The sequence below is a fragment of the Lontra canadensis genome, unplaced genomic scaffold, assembly GCF_010015895.1.
Source record: "Lontra canadensis isolate GAN:19392208 unplaced genomic scaffold, GSC_riverotter_1.0 scaffold237, whole genome shotgun sequence".
In the NCBI taxonomy this organism is placed as follows: Eukaryota; Metazoa; Chordata; class Mammalia; order Carnivora; family Mustelidae; genus Lontra; species Lontra canadensis.
In genome coordinates this window covers 54,630-82,084 of record NW_022631231.1, presented here as the reverse complement: position 1 = coordinate 82,084, position 27,455 = coordinate 54,630, and the positions used below count along the sequence as shown (strand labels likewise).

At 40.0% G+C, this 27,455-nt stretch overlaps 1 long non-coding RNA gene across 1 annotated transcript; it reads left to right on the top strand.

Moving 5' to 3' along the window:
• The first annotated feature begins 633 nt into the window (after positions 1–633).
• On the top strand, positions 634–25,508 carry LOC116862375. The gene is made up of 3 exons (XR_004381627.1): positions 634–887; positions 15,427–15,438; positions 25,498–25,508. It is a non-coding gene; the product is annotated as an uncharacterized LOC116862375 (long non-coding RNA).
• Positions 25,509–27,455: the final 1,947 nt, after the last annotated feature.

Here is a 27,455-nt window from a genome sequence, read left to right as displayed (position 1 = left end):
AGCCTTGATCAGAAAATCCAGGTGTCCAGACTCCCACATCCGCGCTGTGCCCAGGCACACCTTCGCTCTCTTGGCCCGCACCCAAGAGCTTTCTTTATTCCACATCCCGCCTCCCTAACACCCCCCTGCCCCCCAACCCCCCCTCCACCCCCCGGTTCCCTGGAGTCGCTTCTGACGCTCCGCAGCCTCCAGGGTCCAGCCCTTCCTGCGGGCGCTTCCCTTCCGCCGGATTCCCACGCCGGAGTCGCCCTCGGCAGGCGCGCAGCCCGCGGGAGCGCTGCCTTCCGGGCTAGCTCCGCCGGGCCCCGCGAAGCCCTTTTCGGCGCCCCGCAACCCTGCACGGTGCGGGCACTGGACGGGAGGGCGCCGCGGGCTCACCGCCAGATCTAGAGGGCCAGGGCCGGCTCGGGACCCTGTCCTCGTCCCTCCCGGCGCCGGCCCCTGGAAAGGGGCACCGACCCACGGCGACGTCCCTCGCGTGGCCCGTCCACTCACCCTCCCGCCCGCGGCCCTGACGCTTCCTTTGGGAAGTCCCAAAGAGTCACGTTCGAGCTTACTGGGGTGTGGTCTCGCCGCCGGCTCCCCCGGGGTTGCCCCCAGCCGAGCGGCACTTCCTCCTCGCTCCCTGCCCGGCCGGGGCGCCCGCCGCGCTCCTGCCCCGCGCTCCGGCTCCCTGTCCACCTGGGACGCGCGCACCATGGACTCGGGACCCGGCTGCCGAAGACAGGCCGCCGTTTGGTTGGACAATTAGCGGAGGTGGGCGGGGAGTTGACGAACCCCACACACGCGCCTCTCCATGAAGATTCTTGAGCTTTCTTTGAAGAAAGGAGTGCATATGCTGCAGTGTCTCTGTGGAAGGAGCCTGAGGTCCAGCAACAGCCTAAGTGGTGAGAAAATGTTCTTTCCTGAGCCCCAGGACGCTGCAGATGCCCCCATGCCCCCACCCCTTCCTCCTCCTGGCTCCCTGCGCCTCCCTCTCCTTTATTCTGCGCTGTCAGCGGTAGAAGGAAGGCGTTTGCCCACTGGGGCGAGAGAATGGCCCCGCCGCCCGTTCTGTCTTCGGGGGTGTTTTTTTGTTCGTTTGGTTGGTTTTTTTTTTTTTTTTTTTTCCCCCCTCGTAATCCCTGAAGCCATCTGCGCTTTGTAGAACGCTCTAGCTCTCGCGCAGAGCCAGCACTGGAATCGCGGGTCTCTTTCAGAGGGGTGCTGATAAAAAAGTGACCTGCTTTCGCACTTCCTCGCGGCTCTCTCCTTGTGACTTGTAAGGGCGGCGTGCGACTTGGAGTTGCTCAGTGTCTGCTCTTGAGAAGTTGCTGGTGCGTTCAGCAGGAGAGGGGACTTTTAAACAAGTGGCTGGCGAGCCAGGTATCTTTTCTTCTTTCTTGGTCGGAGCAGTAGACTTCTGGCCCTCCGAAGAGCGTAGCTTCGCCCTGGAAATGAGCAATTTCTGTCCTCGGTGCTGGAACTGGAAAGTCCCAATTAGCACTGGGTTTAACCAGCCGGGTCCCTCAGGAAAGGTCCAGTGAGGGAAAGAAAGAAAATCAGGCCCTTTTAATGACCTGCGAAATTAAAAATTTAAATGAAAAAAACAAAACAAAACAAAACCCTAAACTAAAATCAAGTAAGTGAAATTCTTTTCTGCTGAAGCCATATGCGGTGCTGGTTCTCCACTTCGTGTTGTGCACCTCGCTCTCTTTTTTAAGGTGTAAGTTTCCTTTAAAGTGATTATGTCTATTAACCTTGCAAGGGCTAATCCCATTTTTGTGTCTTGGTTTTCTCTTTACAAAATGGAGGGGAGTGATGTGAGGAGAGGGGGAAGGTTCCTCTAGCATGTCTAAGTAAGTGTCTCTCTTTGTAAAATATTTATTTTGTTCATAAATTGCAGGTAACTTTAATAGTCAACATTTTAACAATGTTATAATAGGTTTCATGTTTAAAACTTCAGTTGCTATCCTGGGGGAGCTGATTCATTTGGATACATACCTATTTTCACCCTGTTCTAGAGCTATGAAGATTATATTCGGAAAGATTAGAGTATATATAGATATCATTCATTATTTTTCTAAAACTTTGACTCTCTGATTACTCACCACTCTAGATGAAAAGTAAAACTATTTTAAAATAACTAATTAGGTAATTTAACTATATGTGAAATATGAGAATACACTTTTGAAATGAAATCAGCAATGAGATGTTTTATTTTTACTTTTGCTCAATTCATAAGATTATTTACACAGTCATTTTTTGCCACCATATTTATTAGTGCTAAAAGATATCCAACTTCTATATTCTGAATTAATATGTTTGATGTTGTGGTTTTGTATTTTGAAAATACATATTTCAGGAAGTCAACTGAGATGTATGTTGATAATTATTTCAATTTTCCTTGTCTACATTGAATAGATTGCAACTTGGATATATGTTTCCTGGATTTGAAAGAAGTTTAGGTATGTTGTGTAATAAAGATAGGGGTCTACCTCATGTAAAATTAGGTAACACATTAATTTACATGAGGAGTCAGTCTCTCATATATTAACAAATACAAGTAGAAGTTATATGTGATAGGGCAGCATAGGTTGTTGCAAAATCATGGGACTTAGAGTCAGAAGACCTAGTTATAAAGGAGTCTCAATAAAATTACGAAGGATCTTTTAAATTCAGTGTTTTTATCTGGAAAAAAAGTGGAAATAATAGCTCTAGCCTGGTTCCTGTATCTTGTTTAATCCTAGATTTAACATGCAGTCCTTTGAAAAATGTTGTACTTTATTTTTACATATGCTTTTTTACTTAGTGGGATGGTTGGTATTTTAGAGGATGATCACTCTAGGGGAATTCTTGTAAAATGGTATGGTCACAAGTAATGAAGATTAAGTTTCCTTCATACCCTTTCCACAGCCAGAGGTAATATACAGCATTACTAAGAGATTATTTCTGGGAACTACATTGCTTTTGTTTGATTGTGGCCTTCCTTAGCTTATGATCTTGGATAACATACATGACCTTGTTGTTCCTCAATTTAGGCATACATGTTAATTACTATGGTAATAGTACTTACTTCTTACATTGTGGTAAAGATTAAATGAATTGATAATGGCTAAAGATATGTTGAGCTCTATCTATATGCCAGGCATCATTTTGAGAACTTTGAGTCTTCCATATATAATGTGCTCAGTATATTTTAGATATTATTATTTTTGTGTTCCATTTTAACATGATTCCATTCATGTAACTTGTACCATTAGCATGACATCACAGCAGTTCTGTGTGAAATGCTGTTATTCCCAGTATATGAATACAAAATGAGGTGAAAACATCAGATACATTGTCATGGAGCAAATTTTTAAGAATAGAGCTGGAGTGTCCAATTTTATTCTTTTTCAACTTACCTAATGAGAAATATAATAATATTTTGAACTGTGTTAGAATGTTATATCAGCTGCTTCTTTCCCGTTATTTTACAGTTGAGGGAGATAAGGGCTACAGGGGAGAAGTGACATAATTTGCTTTAAGAAGTTAAGAGAGTCTTCTAATGGATTGTTGAAATTTTTGTAATTAGTAAGCATTTCAATATTTTCTTTAGGTTTTATTAAATAAATGGAGTTAAATGAAAAATAATCATTACTAACTTTTGAGCTTCTTAGTATAAGTAAAATGTTTTATTGTTCATGTCTTTCCTCTACAATATCAAATATGAATATCTAATTTATCCATTATATTAGTTTATAAATCCTTCTTACTTCAGTAGGATGGAGATAGCATGAGCTATCAAACAGAAAACAATCTTAGAGGCACCTGGTGGCTCAGCTGATTAAGAGACTGGCTGAATCTTCATTTAGGCTCAGGTCATGATCTCAGAGTACTGGGATTGAGTCCCATATCAGGTCCCCACTCACCGTGGAGTCTGTTGACATTCTCTCTCTCTCTTCCTCTGCCTCTGCTCTCTCTCTCTCTCAGATAAGTAAATCTTAAAAAAAAAATCTTAGACAAAAGTTAAGCGTGTTGTTTATGGCTATTTCCTGGTATCTTATGATCTTTTTTCTTTTCTTTTCTTTTCTTTTTTCCATTTCTCAAAATGAATGATTTTTTTTTTCACATGTGGAGCCTATCCATTGAAAGAAAGTTAAGAAGTTTAAAATTCTGAACAATTCTTCTCAGAGTATATGACCCTTCCAGAGTATATGACCTGGAAAATGCTAATTTCTTGGTTCTAAGAGAGCGAATCAAGTTCATTTTTCTCTAGATTAGGGACCTTTACAAAGAACATAAAATCAAAGAAGGGTGTAGATTAAAACAATAGCTTTATTGACTGCTCCCTTTCCTCTCAAGATCTAGCTGGAAGGAAAGCAGAAGCATTTATATTAAAGAAGGGTGTTAAAGTTATAGGTTTCTCACCGCTTTGGTAGGAAAGATCAGTTAAAGAGGGATTCTTGTCCTAACAATCAGGCTCCAGGGAAAGCTGCCTTAGGTATTAACGTGACAGAGGATGGCAGCACTTATGGTAGTGGGTCCTTACAATAGTAGTAACACAGGTGTGTGTGCTTGTGTGTGTGCATACATGTGCAAGGAGAGAGTGGGAAGCACTGTGCTTGTCTTATCACCCTAAGCGATTCTAGAAAATCAGCCCTTGTGCTCTCCTCTTTCTATTTATTTATTTAAAGAATTTTATTTATTTGACAGAGAGAGAGAGAGACATAGTGAGAGAGGGAACACAAGCGGGGCGGAGGGCGGTGGCAGAGGGAGAAGCAGGCTTCCTGCTGAGCAGGGAGCCCCATGCAGGGCTCCATCCCGGGACCCTGGGGACCTGAGTTGAAGGCAGACATTTAACTGACTGAACCACCCAGGTGTCCCTCTCCTCTTTCTGTATATGGACATAACTGTCCTGTGGTATTCAGTCAATTAGGGGTTTCTCAGACTGATAGCATGGAGGATTACCACATGTCTAGAGATTAACTTGTACAATCACATCAAGTTACCTTTATGTGGCCTTGAAACAGTCCAGGCCAAAATAATTTATCAATCCTGATGAACACACATATCTAAAACCCAGTCACACTCTTACTTTCAAGTATAGCACTACCATCTAAATTAAAATTGCCAACTTATACTCAGTTTTTCATCAGCTAGTGTGTGCCTAAGGGATTTAGGCTTTAACTACTCTACAAGATACTCAAGTGATCCAAGAAAGAATTTGGTTGCAAAGTGGTTATTGATTTAAGCCCATTTCCCAGGAAGGGATCCTCTACAAAGATAGCATTGCACAGTTGTTGTCCGCTCCTCTCTGCTTTACTTCTGAGTGTAGAGTCCTTTAATCTCTTTTCTTTTTCTTCAAGGATATAAGTAACATCCAAAATTGGAACAGATGAAAATAATGTATTTATAAATTGAGGCTATTTTAGATTCAAATTCAATCTTCAGAAATCCACTTCATCAAAAGCAAATGACGAAATTTACCTTTTGAAGACATGTATTCAGTTGTTCACATCATTTTAATTTTGAAACATGGCTGATTTCAGTGTGTAACTGCCTTCATTTATTTAATCTTGGAAAACTTCATTAGAGAATAATTGATGATTTATACATGGCAATTATCTTTGTTGTAGAATCTTTCTTTGAGCTGGTTTTTATGTCATAATCTTAAAATTCTTCACTATTTCAATGTTGCTCCCGATAGCTAAACTGAGTAAGAATTATGTAACACACAGGACATCTATCACTTTCTTATGGTGTTCATTTTCAAATGATTTTGAAATCATTTTTTTTGTTGTTTTTGTTGTTTTACTTGAGATTTTCAGTGTTAATGTCAGAAAATTCAAGTTAATGCTTGTTGTTAGCTCATTTGTTACTTATAGTATTTTTAAATTAACATATAAGGTATTATTTGCTTCAGGGATACAGGTCTGTGAATAGTAGTATTTCTAAAAACTATTTGCTAAGTGTCCACCATGTGCAAATGTAGTAGATCTTACCACTTTTCACCCAGTATTTTAGGTTTTCCTCTTGGACACATTGGAGGATGGCATTACCCCATTCCTTTGAAGTTAGGTGTGGCCATGTTACTTCATGAGCAAATGAGATATGGGCAGAAATAGCAACACCTCACTTCTATGTGGACATTCAAACAGCCAGGGCACAACTCACTTCGGGCTTTCGCCTTCTGATGATGTTCAAAGTGGGGGTGACTCCATCAGCCTCTGTCCCTGAGTGTCTGTAGTAAATGAGCCCTACTGTGTGACTCATGATGGACAGTTAGCTCTAATGAGAGGTTAAAGTCTTTTAATAAGGAGCTTAGATCTTTTTTTTTTTTAAAGATTTTATTTATTTATTTGACAGACAGAGATCCCAAGTAGGCACAGAGGCAGGCAGAGAGAGAGGAAAGGAAGCAGGCTCCCCGCTGAGCAGAGAGCAGGGCTCCATTCCAGGACTCTGGAATCATGACCTGAGCCGAAGGCAGAGGCTTTAACCCACTGAGCCACCCAGGCGCCCCTAGGAGCTTAGATCTTTAAGACTATTTGTTATCTGGCCTATCCTGATTGATAGAGTAAGACAGGACTGTTTAAAATAATACAATTTAATGGTAGATTATTGGGCTCTGTTTAAGGTTCTTTCCAGTTTCTCTATGATCTCAACTGTAAGATATAAACAATAGATGTATTGGTTTTCTGTCAAAATCTTGGAGTAATTAGTTTAGCATCCCAAAGTATGTGGTTTTGTCATCCTTCTTAGAAGTTAGCACATCTGGAGCCTAGCAGGTCCTTGTTTCTTGAATGATAGTTATCTTTCCCCCCAAAATAAGAATGAAGTACTGAAGTTCCACTGATGTTTGAGAATATTCTTTCAAAGTTGTAATTTAATTTCAAGGGTTCTAAGAACTCCAGGGCTCCTTACTATATACCCTGAGATGTAGAAACTACCTTTTGATGTCTTCAAAGCATATCCTGAAAAGGGAGACCTAGCTACAAGACCTGAAAAACAGAGACAACATGGCAGCTCGTATCTCTACTGCAAGGAGCAATCCAAATAAAATTGTTTTTTTTCTCCCAGCTTATAAATTGAGAGCTGTGTGCATGGGGAAAAACCAGGGCAGTACCCTATGGTAAAGGGATTGAGCTGAATGCTCTCATCTAGGGCAGGGACCCACAACCATTTGCCCGACTCCGGGTTAGCACAGTAAGAGAGAGGAGGGAAGCCAGACTTTTCCCCAAAGCCCAGGATGCTTGAGTCATGCCAACTAGCCCTTGACAATTGGTCACCCTCCCTTCCTTCTCCATCTCAGGATAGAAAGTTAAACATGTCTCTGACATCAGGAGTTACCCTTTTTTAATTTAGCAAACATTCCTCGAGGACTGGTGACGTGCAAGATTCTCTGTTAGGCACTGGAGACCCAGGAAGGTGAAATATATAAATACACGCCCAATACAAGCAGGAATTATGCTGCTAGGCTGGAGAGGATATGGGCCCAACACAGAGTACCAGGGAGTCTCAGTCTGTTTCAGTTTAACAACCTCTTGTCTGAGTCAATGCTCTATGGCAAAATCACTGCAAGGAAGGAAAAACAGTTCCGCCTGGGATTCATGTTAATCTCCCTGCTCTTGAAAAGCATTTAGAAGTTTGAAAGGTGGTACTGGTATGGGTCAGATGGGGGCTCTAATGGAAAGGAGTAGTATTTCTGGATATTTTGCCAGAAGAATGTGTTTATATGAAAATAAGCTACAGATATTAAAAGAAGCACATTTTTTTTTTTTTTGAAAAGTCATTACCCTACAACTCAATTCAAGCCTACCCGGACTTGTTCATATTCAGCCATCCTGCCGAGTTATCTATGTTATATATCTCCTCTGCCCCTACTTCAGCATGAATCCATTTATTTGTAGCCGGGTACAATAGCCCAGCTTCTAAGAAATCAAGTTCTGTGCTCTGGTATCAGAGGTAGAAAGGGACATCCAGGGAGTACTTATGGATCAATTTTTTCAGTTTCCATGGAATATGTTAGGATGATGAAGATTTCCTTTGTATTATTTAGTGTATGAAATTGCTATCTTTAGGTCTTATTATTCTTATTGCACAATGTTAGGAATGCCATGGCCGAATATTTCTCCTATGCCATTAAATGTTGTGGGACATTTGCATTTCCTAGGGTGCCAATCAGAAAGATGCTGTGAATCTGCCAAGACAATCTCTCTTGCTGTAATGATCTTTCTTGTTGATACATAAGCTTCTAGTACTGTCCTACCCCCTCCACTCATTACTGTTTATAGAAACGATAGCATTGCAGTTGGTGTCACTGATTGCTTACGTTGCTGCTTCAATGAAGCCAGCTGGGATTCGATTGCATGGTCTTTAAATAAAACTTAGTGGCACAAAATGAGTCTCTTTTTTGAGGGGAGGGGTGTTGTTGCTAGCGGGATGGTTCTCAAAAGCACTAATTATTTGCTTGACTTGGAGCAACTTGGGAATCTGTGAATCGCCATGTTGGCTCAGTGTCTGACCTTGGCACTAAGGAACTTGTGAGTAGATAGCATAGTTCAAATCTTTTTGAAGCCATTTTCAAAATGATAGTGATGAATTCCTTCCCCACAGTCTGTTGTAGCCCTTGGTATGTAACTCATTGACTGGAGATAGTTCATGTAGCTACCCAAAGGCTGAAGCCAGATGATGAACTGAGATCATGAATTCCAGACAACAGTGTTCTGTGACAATCTGGTGATGGTCCTGTGTTCACAGACAGCATGAGGATGACCTGGAAATGCTGAGAAACAGAGAGAAAAGTTGGTGCTGCATTTTCTAAAACTGCCACAGTAAAAAAATGGAGGAGCTCAATAATGACTTTTGGCCTTTTGGCTCCCAAACTTACGTGTGTGTTAGGCAGGATTCCTTTTTATAGTTACATAATACAGATTAGCAGACTAATCCAAATGAAGATTTATGTGTTTACATATATTTATTTTCTGTCCCATGTGATTGTGTGTATGTGTTTGTTTATGTGACTCTGTGTGTGTGTATCTTTGATTAAATGCATTCCATATTGTTAATGTCAGTTACCTTTAGGGAGTTGGATGGTAGACACTTGCTTTGTGCATTACATATTTGTATATTATTTGAATTATGAAAATGTGTTCCTTTTATAATAAAAGTGGAGATTTGTGAAGATCTGTTTATTTCCTTAAAGCAAATAATCGCCATAATATCCACAGCATTAGGAATAATTGTGAATTTTATTTCATTGATAGAAACAAGTATAAAATGGTATTAATGGAGTAATTTGGCTGTAGCAGGTAATTTGGATGATATTCTTCTAAGTGAATTTTGATAACTGAATTTCTGGAATTAATCATGGTAGCACTAATATTTTTCTTAATAGTTCATACTACTCCAGTTTCAATTCTCTCTTGTGTACATAGATTGTTTAGACCATCAAGACAGGAGGTCACAAAAGTTATGTTAAATGTTAACATTGTAGGACCAGTGTAACTGAAAAAATTCCCGAGTTGCTCAGGACTAAAACATAAATTGACTTTGATTTTCAAGTCCTGACATCAAGTGTCATTCGGTAGATTGCTGACTTTCCATTCCTCGGCTGAGTTTTCTCTTGCCAAGTAATTTCTAGGAAATACTAAAAGAGTATTTACACATTCCACAAGTCTGTGCTGGAATACAAGAGCTTTGTCACTCTCCTCTTCAAGTCTTATGGAACACCAGACTGTGGGTCTTCAGAATAATATGCTGATGTCCAAGGAAAGCAGAAAAATGGAAATATAAGGACAAATACAAGCTGTCACTGCCTCCGGAGCTCATGGGACTTGTCCTTCTCTAAAAGAGCCTCTTGTTCATCTCTCTGTAACTCCAGCCTCTTTCTGCACAATGGATGTCTTCTGTTTCCCCCAGAATTAGGAACTGCTGCTTCAGGTTCCAGAGAGACAGTGAGGTTATTCCCATTCCCATTCCAAGGTTCATTGCCTTTCCCATCACAGGATGACTGGAAGTAGAGCATCCATGCCCTTTGGGGGAAACAGTCACTCCCAGCAGAGTATGGTCCGATCGCTCCTGGCTTACAAAAAGCAATTGTGGTAGTTGTTAGTACATCTCTAAATGTTTGTGTCATTCCATTTTAAATACTACTGGATGAGGAATGCTAAGTGTATGAGCCAGGAAGCATTGTACCTTTCCTCCATCTTTCTTTCAAAGTAGATGGTAGAAGAGCTTAGTCTGGCATGTTCTTCTTGGTATGATCTCTTCCACAAACTCTTGGGACAAATAAACCTTCTGAGATTAAACAAGGATTTTCCAACAGAGAAGCCTAAATGGAGGGGAAAATTCTGTGTGAACTTGGTTCTGCTCAGAATATATCAAATCTAAATCACTAAACAAAATACTTAATATCTTAGATGGGAAAATCTGCTTCAGTGCTTGGAGAGGTTTTATAACATCAGAAACTAGGAAACTGACTTGCATTAGTATAATGAGAAAGCCTCTAAAAGTACTGTCTCTGAAAATAGAGGAATTTGTATGATAAAGGGAAATTGTAATTTTTGTCCTATGGGGCAAAAATTACTAACATTCTCCCAAAATGTTATCCATCTAGGTATAAGAATTTTAACATTCAGACTCATCACCTACCCTTTTGCTTGAAGAGTTGAAGATTTTAAGTTGGTCAGAGCAAAGTTATTATGGAACATCACTTCATTTATACATTGATTCAGCCAACATTTACAGAGACCCACACCATGAGTCTGGCAGTGGGCTTGCATGAACCCTGCTTTAAGATAACTCATACTTGGATAAGAGGGAGAATACATGAGCATAAATAGTCCCAATTATTAACAGTGTCTATAGTGTGTCATTCGTAGTTACCATTGTAGTTACGCTAGAAGGGACTGCTATGATTGTAGCAGAGAAAAATTCTCCCCAGTGTGTTTTGTTTTTAGGTTATTTTCTTTGATAATTACTATTTGCTGACACAATTGTTTGCATGTGCTCAGTTCAAGTTCTAGTTGAATAGAGTGGTTGTTAATTTTGTTTTTACCACTCTAAACTGGGAATATGTAGCTATAGTTAACATTATTAGGCAACTAGCCTGAGTGAATCATCATTACAATTTTGTTTTCTAAAATGCAGTACAGTATGGATTCCATTACCTCAACTGGAAATGATGTTCATGGCTTTGGCATTTGGGAGGGCACAAGAAGGAACAGGGGAGAAAATATATGTAGTTTGTTTTTAAAGTGAAAATACAGAAATGAACAGAGATTAATATAACACACACTAATATACCTAAGATCAGAATGAACAAATTGTTCACATTATGCCTTATATTTTTCAGATTTTTTTAAATAAAGAGGTCAAATTATTATTGATAAAGTTAAAATTTCTTAGAATGTCCCTCTCTCCATTCCAGAGTGTTTCCTCTCTCAGGAGTGAAACTAAATTGACTTCAGTATGTGTCCCTCCAGTATGATATATGTATCATGTATGATATTGTTTTGAAGGTTTCTAAAATTCATATAAGTGGTCTTTTTAAAAAAAAATTTATTTATTTATCTGATAGAGATCACAAGTAGGCAGAGAGGCAGGCAGAGAGAGAGAGAGGAGGAAGCAAGCTCCCTGCTGAGCAGAGAGCCCCATGTGGGGTTCTATGTGGGACATGATCCCAGGACGCGGGGATCATGACCTGAGCTGAAGGCAGAGGTTTTAAACCACCGAGCCACCCAGACGCCCCACATATAAATGGTCTTGAACTGTATTTATCTCTTTGCGTCTTATTTTTTCACTCAGTTTTGTGTTTTTGAAATCCACCTCTGTTAATGCAAATTTATCAAGCTCAGAAACATATAGCCTGGTGTGGGGGAGTCTTCTGCAGGAGCACAGAGTCCAGACTGTAGAGCCAACTTTGCCTGGGTTTGATCTGCTCTGCCTTACCAGGGGTGTGACTCCGGACATTTCTTCACTTCCTGCCCCCCCCCCAACCCCAGAGCTTTCAGTGTCCTCCTGTGTAAACTGGTACTCACACGTACCTTACAGAGATGTGGTGAGGAGTAAAATGAATTAATATTAATATATATGAAGCTTCTAGAATAATCAGACATTGAGTGCCATATAAATATTTTATTATCTAGTATGTTTATTTGGGAATGTGTATTGGTTCATAGCATGAAGAGCAGTCTTGCTTGGTTAGTATTCCTTGATTGTTTACATCTAGCACCATGCTAACTGGGAAAAAACCTGTGTCCAGTGTTGGCTTCCTGTCAGAGGGAATTAGGCATTGAGTGGGGCTGGATGGGAAGAACTACAGTTCTTCACCTAAGCGAGAAGTTAGTCAGTAAGATGTGATGGTCTCCTGGCTGCCGCTGCTGCACAGTGGGCTGTCATCAAAGGGTGGTGTGGCGTGTGCTGAAGAATTGCCTTATCCCCTGGGGGGCTGGTTTTCTGGCATCAGTGGGGCTGCAGGGACAGCTGCCGAGTGGTGTGAAGTCCAGTTCCATTTCCCCTTGGTGGTAGGCTACACCCTCCCTTCCCCTCTCTCCAGAATTGCACATCGGGGCACTTAGTCACCTCACCGTTTCAATTGAGAGGGAGTGGCTCCTGGTTGAGCTGGACGTTAGAATGAGCCTGTGACGCTGAAGCGCATCCCTCTGGAGGTTTCAGACGAAAAACAAGTGAGAGACTAGATGCAGTGGAGATTGTCCAGTGACCTCAGATCTGTGTCAGTGCTGCGTCCCCTGCCCCCTGGGCCTCCTTCGCTCCTTCCTCCCGGCTGAAGAGAGCTGGCTTTCTCAGAACGATGGAAAGGCATTTCTAAAGCAGACACTAAAACGGAAATGAGCCTTTGTTTGGATTGCTCTCCCCACCTCACGAAGCTTTTTGGCATGGCCAGACTCCGTGTCTCTAATGAACCTTGCTGTCATTCTCACAACCCAGATGTGAGGAAACGAACATCACTCCTGTGTTGTAATCTTCTAACGAGGAGGGACCAATTATTATATTGTGCATGGGGCATAAGTGATTCCAAATGTAGGATCGGGATATCTGGGTCCTAGCAACAGCTGTAGGAACTGGATACACAGGTTTTTGTTTGGCTGATGAGGAAACAGGCCCAGCAGACTTGAGGTGGTTGTTCAGAGCCCCATGTCTGTGTAGAGTAGCTGGATCTTTGGATGCTCTACTCATAGTATGCTTGGGATTTAGATGCCAATTTGGAGTCTGTTTCTTTCATTCACTCATTTCTTGACCTTAGGCAAGTTTTTTTAACCTCTGTGAGCCTCAAAATCCTCATCTGTAAGATGGGTATAATCATTCTTGCCTCCATCAAAGCAACATTTGAAGATCAGATGAAATGGGGTGAACGCAAACTGGAAAAATCTAAAAGGCACAATACAGCTCTAACTTATTTATTATTACTATGGTTATTATGTTGGACACATTTATGACACAAGGCTATGTTGCAGATAAAATAAAGCTCCATTTTACATTGTCTTGGGGAGACAGAAGAAACTTGGCCGAAACCAGTTATATCAACATGAAATGTATAGCTTCTTTGGAATAAGGGTCATACCTTCCAACAGCTATCTCATCCTGTTACACACCAAGTTTTGTGGTGTACCCTAGTATAATGCTGCTCAAAGAGGGTGCTCTTCCCAACCCTGGTATCGAGCCCTTTCCTTCTGCGCTGTGAAGTGGGACAACATGATAAAGGTTAGGGCATTTTGTTGATTTAAGCTTACTTTACATTCTCTTTGCTAATGATTAATAACTAGAATCTTGCACGGCCTATAGAAATGTTCTCCAACAGGCAGGTGAAGTTCTGTTATTGAAGGCTTACATCGCTTAGTTCTCAGTCAATGGGGAACAAATCTAAACTGTATTAGAGTTTAATTTCTGGGATCTGCAGGCACTTTTGTCTCTGAGGCATAGAGAACAAATGAGCTACTTTTAGGTGTATTAATCACGTTAATGAACAGCAGCTTCTAATAAAAACAACTTAGCACAAGCAGAAGGAGATAGTAAAAACTCACGTGAGCACTGGCAACCAGACGTATTTTAGCACAAGTGGGTTCCTAGTATGCGTTTGGCAGGGGCAAATAGAGATACAGCAACTCCGGCCCTAAGGAGTTCACAGTATGGCAAGGGAAAAAAGACTTAAGAGAAAAAAGATATGAAGAAGACATCTTTAAGGGTAGGTGCTAGTCTAAAGGTAGGAACAATTTATCTTGAATGCAGAGAGAGATGAGAGCAGCGCCCTCTGCTCAGTGATGTGTGTGTGTGTGTGTATGTGCCTGCATATGTGAGTGAGTGTGTGTGTGTGTAGTCAGAGAGGCTTATCTGGGAAGGCTTCAGGGGAATATGCTACCCAAGTTGCATTTTAAAGAATAAATAGGCATCCACATCGCATAGGAAATGATGAGGAAGGGCATTCTGGGTAAAGGGGAAAATATGCACTGAGGCGTGGGGCCAAGGAAGAGCATGTGTTTCAGGCTAAATTTGCTCATTCTTTCCTTCATTCTTTCGGTCGTTTATGGATGGTCTCCTCTTCACCAGGTACTGTTCTAACTGCTGGGGATTCGGTGGTGAGCAAAACAATGTCTATTTTAAGAGCTTACTTTCTAGTGCAGAAGTAAACTAATAAATAAATAAACAACTGGCGTGCATTTAATATAATGTCGGATGGTGGGAAGCGCTATAACGAGAAATAAATGTATTAAGGGGATCGAGAGTGAAAGGAAGGTCTCGTTAGATACAGCTGCTGTCTTCTCTGAGGGAATGGCTTTTTGAGGGAGCAAGCCTGCAAGTACTGAAGGAGAATGCGCTCTCGCTGGAAGAACAGCAGGGGCAAAGGTCCTGAAGCAGGAGTAGCCTGGACATGGTCAGAGTGAGGTGAATGGTAGGAAAGGAGATTGTTCCTGGCCTTGTGGTCTGTGACAAATATTTTGGAATTTATTTTGAGGATTATGGGAAGTCGTGAAAGAGTTTTGAGCAGGGGTGTGATAAGCCATTTACATTTTAAATAGATCACTCTGGCTGCAGTATGAAAATAGACTGTATCAGGGAGACTATTTAGGAGGCTATTACAGTATTTCTGGTGAGACGCTTGGAATAGAGTCATAATGTGTTAGGTGGTAAGACTTGGTCTGATTTGGGATATATTTTGAGGTAGAGCTGACAGGATTTGCTAATTGATTGAGAGAAGAAGAGAAGTTCAAGGTGGCTCAAGTAATTTTGCCTGAGCAGTGAGGCAAAGAGAGAGATCTTTGACTGAGATGGGCAGTGAAGGAGGACAGAACTGCTTTGAAGGATAAACTCAAGTGGTCTGTTTTCCTTCAATAGGACCTAGAATTAGAGGAGAGGCATTGGGTGGAAAGAAGAAAGCCTGGAATTTAGGGGAGTCCATGGCCAGAGATAGGAAATGGGAGCCATCAGCATGTGGGTGGTATTCAGAACCCCAAGGCTGTATTCAGTTACATAAGGGGTGAGTGTTGATATGAAAAAGAATAGATTGAAGGACTAACCCTGAGGTTCTCCTACATTTAGCCGTTAGAAGTCAAAGTTACCAAAGAGAATCCAAAAGAGAAGCTTGAGGAGTGGAGACAATTCAAAGAGTGTGACAGCAGGAGTTAAGTGAAGAAAGAAGGACCAGCCGGGTCACATGCTGGTGAGAGATCTGTAGTTAGCAGACTGAGAATGGATCCTCAGACTGGGAAATGTGGGGGGACATCGCTCACCTGGGCAAACAGTTTCAATGGAAACATGGCTGTGAAAGTCTGATTAGAATGGGCTCAAGAGACCAGAAGTAGAGATCATAGAGATAATGATTATCAAAAAATCTTTGCAGGAGTTTTGCAGTAAAGTTATATAGGCAAATGAAGGGAATGTGAGATCACGGAACACCATTTTTATGAGAAATATTATGGCCCATGCTGATGAGAAGGATTGACTAGAAAAAGGAAGGCTGTTGCTGCAGGAGAGATGGGGATAATGCAAGAGGAAGTGGCTTCCCCTTGTTAACAAACTCCAGGCTTGGGCCAGCTACATCCTAGTCACACTAGACTCCTTTAAAAACAACAGTAACGACAACAGCAGTGACCACAGAAAGATTGTTTTGCGCTAGACTGCCTAGGTGCCAGAAAGGTCCCATGTGCTTATATTTTTAAAAAGCTTGATTGTGGTTTAGACCTAGATTTGGGAACTTTTGTTTTAGGTGACACCGTGTATTTACAGTGGTGTCAGGAGTCCATTGACTTGGAGCGGCAGAAGATGGGGCTGTAAATGTTGACATTTAAAAAAAAAATATATATTTATTTGAGAGAGAGAGAAAGAGAGCATACATGAGCAGGGGGAGGTGTAGAAGGAGAGGGAGGAGCCCCAAACAGAGTCCCCACTGAGGGCAGAACCTGATGCGAGGCTCAGTCCGAGGACCCTGAGATCATGACCTGAACCAAAATCAAGAGTCAGCTGCTTAACCACCCGAGCCCCTGAATTTGACTTTTTATAAATCTTTAATTTCTTAGCTTTGGCTTTTCTCGTTTTGGGATTTCTTCTCCTAAGAATGCCATTAGCATTAGTGAGTGGAAGCTGCTAGTGGTTTTTGGAGACTATATGGTTTTCCTACAGGGCTGTGAATGGAAGTGCCTGGTTCTCACACTTTGTGATTAAAAACACTTTGAGTAAGATTTTAAGCAAATAGTTAAACTTACTGAAAATGTGATGGCCATTTTCTTTCCTCTCTTGTAGGAATACATAGCAATAGCCATGCGACTGCCAAATCTAGCACAAGCATGTTCAAGAAATTGGGTCAAAGTGGACCATTAAAATTTACACCTAATATATTGAGTCTTAGCACCCAGTTAGGTGTGCAGACACTTGATTATTTTAAGTGAATAATACTGTGAAGGGAGATTGGACCTGAAACCCAAAGTCTCTGTAACTTATAAATTATGTGAGTTTTGGCCAGTTTTGTATATGTATATGAAAAAAAGCATGCTTATCTTTCCCTGCCTCTGTCATAGAGTTATGAAGATCAAATGAGTGGAAAATATTTCATGATTGTGGAAGTCTTATAGTACACACACACACACACACACACACATATAGTTTTTATGTGAGTTGTGAGAAGCAGCTTTTATAAGCATAGTTTAACACTACATGACACAAATATCTTGGAAAAGTGACTATTCACACTTCACAACCATTTGTGATGCAAAGTGAGGCTGCTTAAAACGTGTATGTATGCGTCTGCTTTGTTCGGTATTGTTTTTATTAGATTTCCTCAGAGATTAGGATAATTTTTGGATTATGATTATGCAAGAGGGAATAGAATGATACTGCAGGTTGTACCATTGTAACCCATGCTGGTCACACACCGCTTGGAGGTGAAAAGGGAGAGATCCTATCTGGTCTTGGAAAGCATGGTTCCGAAGGGATGATATTATGTTAGAGTACATCTAGTAGATGATGGCCAAGATATGAATTGGACTTGAAATCATGACTTATAAGGAGCAGATGAAAGCCATAGCGATGTTTAGCCTGGAGAGAGACCAGAAGATTGAAGTAGAATTTAGTATTCCAGGGGTTTCAAGAAAGTAGAAGCAGGTTTGATGGACTATGTTTGAAAGGGAGCTCTGGGCTGAGCAGGAAGTGACTACAACTGTGGCGAACACACAAGGAGAGCTTTGGCAGCTTATGACTCTCCAGTTGCTGTTATTGTACAAGCAGATGCGGTGTGACTGCTGAGGTATTGCAGAGGGATTTAAACATCTGATACGAAGCAGAAAGAGATGACCTGTAGAGTCTTTTCTAGCTCTAATGCTCTGTGTCAAATCTGAGACTCTCTACGAGGAGGAGCTAATGAATTTTCTGAGCTCTACTGGAGATTGGGGGAAGGTTACAGAGAAGTCAGAGATGGCAAATGGTGGGTTATGCTAAGCAATAGAAAGATTTCGGTTTGAGTTCAGAAGGCGCCTAGGAATACAAAACTTGTCCTTAAAATTCCCAAGTCTTTAGGTAAATCCTGGGTGCATGCTGTCTGGTCATTTCTTTTCTAATCCAGGAAGTCAGAGCAGTGACACTGGTGTGTAGCTTGATCTCTTCTAAATGACAAAGGAAAATGTCAGCCCTTGAGGCCTCTTCATATCCTCCTTCAGGGGTAAAATTCACTGTAAAATAATAAGGCCCTTGAACACATGGGTCTGAGTATGTGGATGCACTGAGTGGAAGAAGCAGCAGCTTAGTCTACGGGTTACTTAGGCAATAAGTCCATTTGACATACTGAACAGCTCACTGTGCCCCTAATGCACAGTTAATGTCTTCCACATTGACTCATGGGTTGGTGTTGCTGAAAGGAACCTTAGAGACCGTTTAGTCCTTCTACAGAGAGCAAGCTGGGGTTCAAGAGGGAGTGGGCTGACGGGCACATAACTCTCTGATCCTGAGGGCTTAGACTCATGCTACCCATAGTCTGAGGTGTGTTTATACCATTCACACTTCCGTGGTAATGCCCATCGCCACATGTTGAGATGATTATTTTTCAATTTTACGGGAAATAATTTCATCTTACAGCATCACTTCTTATCTCTACCATTCTGTATGTGAATTAGAGTAATCTTTTGGAATTAGCTCAGAGGAACGTCTCCTTAAGGAGATAATGATACAGAAGGAGCAAATATCACCTAATCCAGTAGCCTGAAATCTGGACAGTTATACACATCCTGTGTAATGTTGCTACATCTGTGTGTTCCTGTTATTTATTTTTCTGTGAGTCAACACACTTAAGAAAAAGTTAATTAAAAAATTTAAAAAGTCAGTTTAGTCTTGTAGCAATTATATCTGCAAAATTACAAGTTTAATATGGTGGGTTTTTTCCAATATAAAAATAGTTATTTTAAAATAACCATAATATTTAAAAAAAGATTCTACTTATTTATTAGAGAGGGAGAGAGCGCGTGCGTGCATGAGTGTGTGGGTGGGGAGGGTACTGGGCGGGGGAAGGGCAGGGGACAAGCAGACTCCCCGTTGAGCAGGGAGCCTGACCCTGGGACTCTGAAATCATGACCTAAGTCAATGTCAGACACTTAACCAATTGAGCCATGCTGGCTCCCCAACCATAATTTTTTAAAGGTTTTATCTGGTTGTCACTTAAAATCATTTTGCATACCATGCTTTGGTAGATACTGAAAAGGTGAGACTATTTTAACAAACTTTCTGCTCATGTAATAGATGATGGCTCATCTTCCTCTGTATCCTCCCCATCCCACTATGGATATTTCAGTAATTTAAGAGAAAAAACACCAAATCCTACCCTTGTTCACACACACACACTCACACTCACACACTTTTTTTCTTTTCTCTCCATCAGAGTGGAGGGATTACAGAGGAAATAAATAAATAATTCATTAGAAGTGCATGAATCAGGTTACATCCATACGTGAACTAATGCTGAGGCTCTCCCTCTAGACTAGAGGGTGATTAAGGAAGTGTGTGAAATGAGTATTTCCTTCCTCCTGAAATTTTGATCAGTTGCTTACAGATTCTCATTAGAGATAGAAGGTCTAGGTAAAGGCTGCTTGCACAGTTTTTCTCCCTGTAGTGACACCAAATGGTCCACTGAAGCATAAACACAGCAATGTAAATTCAGTTTTGGGAATTTGTGTTTGTGATTGGAATGCTTTTATTTTTTTCCTTAAAGATTTTATTTATTTATTTGACAGAGAGAGAGAGAGATCACAAGTAGGTGGAGAGGTAGGCAGAGAGAGAGCAGGAAGCAGGCTCCCTGCTGAGCAGAGAGCCTGAGGCAGGGCTGGATCTCAGAACCCTGGGATCATGACCTGAGCCAAAGGCAGAGGCTTTAACTTGCTGAGCCACCCAGGCACCCAGGTAGGAATGCTTTTATATGATGGCTGACACTTCCATTTGGTTTCAGATGATGCTTGGGACAATCTGTCTCATGGATCTACTTTCTGTGACTGAGCTCGGTTTGCTAGTTGGAGATGCCCAGTGAAGAAGACAAAAAAACTTGATCTCATCTGAGCCAGAATTTTTAATTCTAATAAACTGATGGTTTTCCTGAGTGGAGATTTTTAAACAAGTGTGCATGGCTAGTGTCCCCCAGCCCTAAGGAGATTTTCATGTCACTCTAACATGGTATAATTGTAATTTTCCAGGCATGCCTTGTTTATGATGTGAAAAAGAATGGCAAAAACTAGGCAATAAAGAACAAAACCTCTAGTACGTATGGTACTTTGGAACTTAGGAAACACTCGTGTGCATCAGCCGTCTTGAGACACATAACATTTCCATGAAGTAAATGTTATTTTCCCCGTACTTCAGGGGAGGAAACTACAGATCTGACAGGTGCAGTTATCTTCATAAATTTCTACAGTTTAAATGTATAGCAAGTAAAGACTTAGAAGTCATTATATTTTTAATCCAATGAATCTTCTGTTCTATCGCTGCCTTCAGTATCTCAAATTTTTGTATTATTAGATAATAAAAACTCAAAAACACAAACACTTGATCTTTGGTATATATATTTCACAGGAAGCTGTTTTGAATTAAAATTCTCTTCAGGGGCACCTTCAGTGGCACAGTTGGTAAAGCATCTGACTCTTGGTTTCAGCTCAGGTTGTGATCTCAGGGTCATAGGATCAAGCCCCGCATTGGCTCTATGCTCAGCATGAAGTCTTCTAAAGACTCTCTTTCCCTATCTCTCTACCCTTCCCCCACCCCCGAGGGTGTGCTCTCTCTCTCTATCTCTCATAAATAAATAAATCTTTAAAAAAATAAAACTGTCTTCAAAGAGGTTTTCTGGCTTAATTTGTACATAGCAGTATGAGATGACAGAGATGTGAACCTTGCCTTCAGGAAGATCACAGTCTTATGGGGACAGGGGAAGTTACCTATGCAAACACCTGATTGCAGAGCAGCCTGGGATATGTGTTATAAGATGGGTATAGACAAAATCCTATGGAGGAATAAAAAATAAAAAAGTTTAAATTGAAATGAAGAAGAAATCAGAGAAAGCATTATGGAAGAAATATGATTATGTTAATGATTCTTTTTGACCTAGGTAAACTTTGTCTGTCTCTCAGACAAATAAATAAATAAAATATTAAAAAAAACTTTCAATTTTAATATTATACGTAGAGAAGTGCACACATCACACATTTACAGTTTGGTATAGTTTCACAAAGTGAGCACACCCAAGTAACCATCACATAGGTTAGAAACAGAATATTGCCAACATCCTGGTAACTCTCCTTCTAGGCACTACTTTCCCCAAGGGGGGCATTTACCTTTCTTTGACACTGTAGTTTACCTGCTTTAAAACTATGTTAAAACTTACACTTTTAAGATCTGTTCAGATTGTTGCATATAACCATAGTTGTAGTTTGCTTATTCTTGTTACTGTAAATATACCACGCATTTATTACCTCTTCAACTGTTGATGGTCATTTTTTCCAGTGTGTAGTCATTGTGAATAGTGCTGCTATGAACAACCTTGTACCTATCTTTTTGTGAAAGTATCTGTGTATTTCTGTTGGGACTAGTCCTAGTGGATTTTCTGAGTCATGACATACGCCTATATTAACACAGCTTTTCATGAGGAGGAATAAGGATGACAAAGGACTTCACTGGCAGAGAAAACATTACAAAGACCCATGATAGACAGGAGAGAGAATTCAGAGACTAATGGGCAATTTAGGTGGCAGGAATATACTGTGTTTGAGAGCTCCAGTGAAATGTAGATTTGGAGAGAGAGACAAGAAAGAAGGGAAGAGTTTTGAGAATGCCTCAGCTGTTTCACAGAAAGATCATTATATTAGGCATTCAGCTGCAAGTCACAGAAGACTTCAGAAAGTGTCTTAATCAGATGGTTTGACTTTTCCTAAATACTGAGAAGTTTGAAAGTAGGCCTTTTGCAGGCTTTCACTCAAAACTCAGCAAAGCCATCCAGGATTGAGGATCTGGGATCCAGAGTCTTTTTTACTGTGGCATTCTTAGTATGTTGCTGTTCATATTCTTACTTGTGCTTTTACAGTCTTAAGAAAGTTGCTGTAGCTCTAGATATTAAGTCTAAGTTCAAAGCAAAGAGTGTTGGTGATGTCAACCATGTCAGTCTTTCATCAAGAGAGTCAAAGTTTCCTGAGCATCTCCTCAAAGATTTCCTCTCAATTCTCATTAGCAAAAATGGGTGATGCCCAGCTGAAAGTGAGGCTGGTAGATTGCGGCACAATGTCATTGAAGACTGGCTTATATCAACTACCATCCATTATTCTCATCTAAGCATATCGTTGCTCCAAGGAACACTAGAACCCTCTTTGAAGAGGAAAAAAAAGAAATAGATATGAGGTAGGTGGTTAAATGGGTCTCCCATAATAATGACGGCCTTGGAGTAAAGAATAGGTCAGGGGAAAGGGTTTTATGTAATGTGCAATTTATATTCACATAAGAAAATTGGGAATTTTTATAGAGAAAATTAACATATCATTCCATTAGATACTTTACAACTCACCAGAGCTTTTTATTATTACTATTTTTTGTTGTTGTTGTTAGTGAGGTAATGTGGTAAAAAATAATCAGGTAATATCTCTTAAAGGGAGTTTGCCTTAGCAAACTATCAGTCACATAAAGTGATTTTTGCCAGAGTTTTTTAGAATAAAGTGAAACCAATGAGCATACAAGCATCATGAGCTGCTGCAATTACAAGTGGAGTGGTGTAAAGAGATTTCCATGATGCATAAATTAAAGCATCCCATCATAAGGCTAACAGATCCAAAATAGCCTCAATTTGGTCTTTCATGTGACTATTTCTATCTCAAACCTGCAGTTGTTGTTTCTGACAAATTAATTTGTCATGAAATAAGTCGAGTTAGTGCAGAGAAGGACAGAACCTTGATTCAGATCTTTCAAAAACTCATATATATTACCCTAAAGAGAGAAAAGTAGTCTTAGGAATTTCCATTTTAAGCAGATCTTGAAAATCAGGGCAGTCAATAAATTCCATTTCCTGATAATTTATTCCCTACCAGCAGCAAAAAAAGGTGCTTATTCAATTAAAGTTCACAAAACGTATTTCTGTCTTTAGTGGCTGTTTATTATCTTATTTGATGTTATGGTGGTGTTACTAAGCAAGGGTAAAGGTTTCTGTATTGGGTAGAATTAAGGGAAGGAACAGGCTCACAGCTGTGTCATCTCCAATGTGATATCGACACAGGTAGACCTAATGGACTGAGAGACTTTCATATCGTACTGTGATGAGTGTTCTGTCCTCAAAGTTTTATTTAGGGAGAAGAAGAAGATGGAGGGAATGTGAGTGTGGTTGGAAGACCTCGTTCAGACTTGAGCTCAGCAACATTTGTGTAACTCTGTTTTCATCTGTGATTAGCAGTGATGAGCAGAATGTTTCCATATTAAGAAACAGTCCCCAGATAGTTTCATATATAATTATAGTCTATTGGTCCATTTCAAAACTATAGGTAGTACCAGTGCAAGTGTTTTTATCAGGAGGTAATTGATGGACACATTTCATTATTCTGAAGGATGTTAAAGATTCAGAATGTTAACAGTCTTAGAAAAATAGTAAGTGAGCTAAAAGCCTTAGCTTTTTTTTTTTAAATTCTAGTTAATTATAATTAAGTCATTGGAGGTATTTGGGGAAGTAAGAGGTAGAGTCTATAGTCTTATCTGGATAGTTTATCACAAAGTACAACCATTTTTTTTTCATTTTGTAGCCTCATATATCTGAAGCACAATATTGGCTGAAGGTACAATAGCCAGACATTCATGCACTAATTCAACAGAATATTAACTGAGATGCTTACCATGGGCCACTGTTCTAGGTGCTGGAACTACAGCAACAGATAAATTAAAATGTCTGATCAGTAGTTCCTGCATCCTTATGGAAACATGTATTTTTCATGGCATTTTCCCAACTTTACCAAATTGCCATGCTTTCCAAGCAGATAGAAGAAAAGAGAGAATACTAGAAACAGGCCTCAGTTAATCTCAACCCAAGAGGTCTCATCAGGTTGTACATTCCTTATTTTTAAAATTTACAATTAAATTATAAATAAAGCACTTTGAATACTGTATATTTTGTCCTATAAGATTGACTGTACACACAGTTCAACATTGCTCTAAAGGTACAACAGTGACTTGAACCATAGGTGTAAATAGTGCAGAATCCAAGTGTGAAAATCTTCAGAATAAAGCATGGTCCAAGAGGTGAGCTTGAGCCGAGGGTAATCGCCCACAGACCTAAAGCTGAGGACTAGGCTGTGGGTGAGCACAAACACAGGGTAAGTCGGTGTTTCATGTGTAGGTGTGGTATTGGAGAGACAAATGGACATAGAACTGGGGATGATCCGTGAACAAATGTCAGGGCTAGAAAAAAGATCATGAAGCATAATCTATACCAAGGTTTTGAGTCAGCATTAGGGACAGGGCTGTGGCTGTGGTCCCTGTAGTCCCTCAGAGAAGGTTAAAAAATTCATACATCCAGATAAAGCCAATAGGTGAGGAAAGCACGTGAAGCAGGAAGTGAGAGAGAACTCTGACAAAGAGAATGACAGCACTTTGCAAAAGGGAAAATGGAGCAGCTGCTGCTCAGCTCCAGCCAATTGGTTCCAGACAGGAATGCAGGCTTATTGTTCCTGGATTTTCTAGAAACTTAAAAAAAAATAAATCCAGAGATACAGAAAATCCAGATATTTGAGGTGAAATCTCATAATTTTAATAATGTTAACATTTCAAATTAAAGCATAAAGCACACTTATAAACACTGCCTTGGTTCCAGTTCCTTTAAAGCTGGTTTTAGTCCTGAACAAGGGATGCTACATCCTTGTCCATCTGTGAGCCTTTGGTGTATTTTTAATGGAATATCTAGCTGTTTTACTAGATAAAGTAAAAATCACAGTCTAATTTTTTAAAAACACAAATTATATCACACTGCTTGTACTCCTCAATGGCTTCCTATTCCATTCAGAATAAAATAAACCTAATCCATCTTTTAAGACCCTGAAAGATGCCCTGCCTACCTGTGCAGCCTCATCTCCTTCTTCCCTGGGCTCACTATTTCCCACACACATGACTATTCTGCTTCTTAGAACTTGCCAAACTTTTCTTATTTTAGACATTTATAGTTTTTTATTCTCTCTTCTGGAATAATTCCCTTTGCTGCCCATGTCTACTGTGTGTTTGGATGGCTCATTCTTTTATCTGGGAATCTTCAACAATATGTTTAAGATGTTTGTAAGAGCCCCCCTGCTGATCATCTAATCTCATCTGGTCCTCTGTGTTATTCCACTTGTCATAAGACACTCATTATTTCCCTCATCCCATACACTGAATGCAATTGGAATTTTTAAAACAAAATTATTTGTTAACATTTTAATTATCTGTCTCATACATTTGACTGTAGGCTCCTGAGGATAAGGGAACCTGTCCATCTAGATCCCTGATATAACTTCAACTACAGTAGGCATTCAACAAATACAAATTAATGGATCACTGCAGGAAAGGATTTGAAAGATTTGTTGATTTACTACTGAATTCTTTGAATATAGATCTTCTAGAAATAGTTCTCAAATTTAGGTAAGGTACTCATCTCTTTTAATGAAAACCTGCATCAGTAGCCATCCAGTGCAATTTAAATTATTTTTTTTACATGTAATATGTATACATAATCTAGGCATAAACTTCTCTTGTTTATGGCTGTTATAAAATTGTAAAACTAGATAATTTACAAATTAATTTGTAAACCAGTCTTACAAAAGCAATTCAAATTAATAATATTCATTTAGAATTATAGGTGATATTTTAATGACATAAAATTGCCTCAGTTTAGGTGTAGTTCCGTATTTAATGTTTCTGTACTCTAATACCCATAATAACTATGCAGAGAATACCTGTTCCCATAAGCATATTGAATAGAACTAATAATTTCTTGGCTTGGTTTGTTAATTGAGGATATTTGGCCTCTCACTTAACTAAATCTTTGCCTGCTAGAAATATTAAAATGTTAAATTTAATTACACATTTTCCAAAATGATTTTCTTTCACTTAAAGATAAAGTTAATAAGTTAACATTACTGAAAACTACATTAAAATGTAATGTGAACTCGTTGCTAGAATTGGGAGCAGCGATATTTGTAATTGCACGTTTGCTATTTATTCTTACCATGAGTAACTTGTTACAGTAATGATATGCTCCAGTCTGGGTTTTCTGTAATGCATCCACTGCAATAAAGTGTCTTCTTAGCACTGATGCCCAAGTACTTCTGAGTTTTCAAAAGTCAGGTGATCACTTTGTCTTCCTATTTCCTGCCATAAGCAATTATGTATTTGGTGAATGGTAGTTTCATCTGACCTCTACTTTGAAACAGGTCATAATCAAAAACAAAAATATTGGTTCCAAATTTTGTGTCAACAATCATTTATAAAATCATCATCCAGATACCCCAGAATACCTCACCTTGCAAATACCTGAGGAAGCATACATAACATATACAAACACGTGCTTTTATTTATAGTATGTATGGAGGTATATATGTTTGTGTGTGTATACATACAAAATTTAAAATTTAAATTCCCATAGGCACCCCCTACCTTGCCCCTTACCCAACTGGAGAAACTGTATTAAAAGATACAACTCTCTTTTAACTCTCAAAAGCCTAGGCAGTGACTATGGATGGTGAGGCTCTAGACCAGACTTGAAACATGTAGGCTTAAAATAAAAATACAAATAGGAAGGTGAATCTCTCTCTAGTAATGTATTGTTGTCTTTGAATTCAGGTCTGGTTAGGGGAAGGTTTATCTGTTCTGGATATCCCATTCATTGGGTTTTCTGGAATTGTGCTTCTCCTGAAGACACCGTTCAAATAAATGCAGTATGACTGGTGTCCCCAGAGCTGTGCAGTGTGTGCCTGTCCATGCTGTGGGAGAGTGAATAACCTTCCCTCTGCCTCTTGGAGGGACCTGCATTTTCCCCATTCTAGCTTTCACAGTCAGCCATCATTTTGGTATTCCCTGTCATAGAGGTCTTCACATTCTAAAAGTTGACTTTTGCTGATAATGCATATTTGGCATCATGGAGTAATGCAAGTAGAATAACGAGCTGTGTTTGCTTTTCATGCCAAGATGTGACAGGGGGGTCAGCACCACTTATATCTTATACGCAAGCCTGGATTGAAGGGTTTGTGTGGTGTTTCGTATTCTATATTCACATTAGGTTCTGGAACAAGTTCTAGATCAATAAAAACAATGATCTCTTCTTTTTAGGGGAATAGAATGATCTCCATTGGATTAAAAGAACATCTGATGGTTGGGTGTTCTTTTGCATGGAGATCAAAATCTTTGCACCTTGGAGTAATGATGGAGAGGGCTCTCTAGGGGACACACTTGCACTTGTCACAGTATCAGTTCTCCTCAGGATTCACTTTCTCTCCAGTTCAACAAGACCAAGATAGATTTTG